At 37.5% G+C, this 2756-nt stretch overlaps 1 long non-coding RNA gene across 1 annotated transcript; it reads left to right on the top strand.

The window, feature by feature from the left end:
* Positions 1-660: 660 nt before the first annotated feature.
* Positions 661-2294, top strand: LOC142176802 (uncharacterized). The gene is made up of 3 exons (XR_012705607.1): positions 661-861; positions 963-1009; positions 1983-2294. It is a non-coding gene; the product is annotated as an uncharacterized LOC142176802 (long non-coding RNA).
* The last annotated feature ends 462 nt before the right edge of the window (positions 2295-2756 follow it).

The following is a 2756-nucleotide window of genomic DNA, read 5'->3' as shown; positions in this document are numbered from 1 at the left end:
CGTCATAATTATGGTCCTATGTGTCTTTAGATTATTAAGCTCCTACGGGGAGAGTTGGTAGTGGTGTTGTTACAGAGGCGACCTTGCCAAAGTTATATAGATCACGGGGAGTTGAACATTCGAGGACGAATGTTTCTAAGGGGGAAAGGATGTTACATCTCGCATTTTCGTACGTTAAAATTTCGTTTTCAGTTAACCGACGTAGGCTCGGTGGTGAGATGATCTTGACAATTAACGTACTCAAGCTATTTATAACAAGCAAAAAAAAATAAGTTCCATGAAGGATAAAGGATGCACGAATTAGGGAAAAAGAGTTTCGTTGAAAGTGGTCAATTTAGAATAAAATACGGGTCGAGCGATAATACCCGATAATTATAAACTAATACCATGTAAGGTACCATATGATCACGGTAGTATAATATATAAAGTATATATGAATTATTTTAAAAATAAATAAAATTTTAAGTAATTTGTGATAATTTTTAAATTATGCAGGTAATTGATTAATTACCGAGTAACAGGATATTACCCCGTTAACTAATAAATGGATAAAACTTCATTAATTATAGGACATGTGGCAGCACTAACATGAAGTGACTAAGCTATCGAATATCCTAGGTGTCTACCTAAGAATATAACCAAACTATGACTTAAAGTGAAGTCTGAATGAGACTTGAAAATTCTTGTCCAAAATAGACATTCTGATTCTAGCCTAATTTTAGTGTCTTTGTGCTCATTTTGTTACTTTGGCCTAAGACCAAAAGTCTTCAATAATTTCAAAACCAAGAAGAAAACGTGAAAAGCAGAATCTTTTCGTCAAAATGTTTAAATCCAAGCAAAGTTCAACTTCAACAAATCCAAGTAAGTTAAATTCGTCCAATTTCAATTCAATCCTTAGCCAACATTTTGTTCAAAAACGTTAGAAGCAGAATAATTTCGTCCGAGATTTTAACTTCATCCAGGTGTAAATTTCGCAAAAGCAGATTCGTTCAAATAATTCAAGAAAAAGGTATGATAAGGCTAAGCTCTTCCTTCATTTTGGCATGATCTTGTCATTACACAAGTTTGATAACGAAGTATACGAAAAAATTCATATCCCGGAATTTACGTATATTTGTCTATTTAAACAAGTAGTCCTGTATATATACTTTTCCCTCTAATAACGGGAAGCGTGTTCATAAAACCAATTGTTAATTTGCATTTCATGTTTGAATGTACAACAGAACCTTTTCAATTAAAGGTATCCATGATATTCCTAGAAAGAAGTGAAACAAATAAAGAACCAAATATAAGTTAGTCTTATGCACAAAATTAGGTGCAACCTCCTGGGAAATACTACTGCCTTCGTCATATGATTCAGAAATTTAGGTTGACAAAAGGCAAAGATGACCATATATGATTAGTACTGCAAGTGTTATCATAGGCAACTACTTTAAATACATGCAGGAGGTTAATATTTTCCTAGTTTTGTAAGTTACCATATTCTTCTTATCAGGACTTCATATTCAGTTGAGTATTTCCTTCTTCCAGTCAAGAGAGCAGAGAAGTAACATATATACAGTATTAAAAGTATTTTCATTACCATCGAGCTATAATCGATGGGCAGGCCCCTATTGGGCAACCTCTGATCAGATGGTAAGTTATATGACGATCCTACTGTGGCCGAGCGCATATGGGCAAGCTCAGTTGGTCGAGATACAGAGCCTAGTATGGCCGAGCGCTTATGAGCGAGCCTACTACGGCAGAGCAGATATATATGTATACCGAGCCTTATAAGGTCGGACAACTATTTTACTTACTATAGTGAGAGAATTGAGTCAGTATTACCAGATGAGCATATCCTCGAGTTTTCTTTGACTCCCAGTTGTTCTCAGTTGTTATATTATCAGTTCAGTTTCAGTTTCAGTATATTTCCTTACATACTCGGTACATTATTTCATACTGACGTCCCTTTCTGGGGATGCTGCATTTTATGCATGTAGGGTCAGACAACAGACGGGTAGACCTCCTCAGTAGGTGTTGCCCGAGATCAGCTTTATCGGTAAGCTTCCCTTCTTTCGGAGTTACCGGGGCTAGCAGTGTGGTGTGTATCTTGTGTATATATGTAGATAGGTTATGGGTAGGTCGGGGCCCTGTTCCGATCATAGTACATCTATTATTAGAGGCTTGAGATATGTCCTGTCAGTTAATACAGTATGTTGGACTGGTAGGCCCTGTACGTATATTTTGTTGGCTTGTCAGTTGTAGTAAATATAACGGCCTTGCCGGCCCAGCCTTATGTTGATAGTTAGTCAGCGTTTGTCTCTATTCAGTTTTATATTTTACATCGTACATTTTCTTGCAGCCCATGGCCAAAAATATGACATTACATATTCAAAGTCTCTGAGTCACAGGTGATACGCAAGGATAGTTGAGGCACTGAGTGCCAGTCTCGCCCCTAGGCATGGGGCGTGACATTTCTTGACTCATTCGAGGACGAACGTTTGTTTAAGAGGGGGAGGATGTGACGACCTGGCCAGTCGTCTCATGAGTTACTGCTTCGTTTCTCCCATTTATGCTTCTTATAGCTTTGTTTATCAGTTCTATATGTGATCAGGCTGGTTGGCTCGGGTGCAGAAATGATTTGGTAAGGTTTGAGACACTTAGTCTCTTTTGAGGAAGCTTAATTTGGAAAAATCAACTGGATGTTGACTTATGTGTTAGAGGAATCGGATGAGAATTCTGATGGTTCGGATAGATTCAGAAGGTTAATTGGG

Source organism: Nicotiana tabacum, chromosome 22, assembly GCF_000715075.1.
Source record: "Nicotiana tabacum cultivar K326 chromosome 22, ASM71507v2, whole genome shotgun sequence".
NCBI lineage: Eukaryota > Viridiplantae > Streptophyta > Magnoliopsida > Solanales > Solanaceae > Nicotiana > Nicotiana tabacum.
The sequence above is the reverse complement of the archived record's forward strand: the minus strand, read 5'-3'. Positions and strand labels throughout refer to the sequence as shown.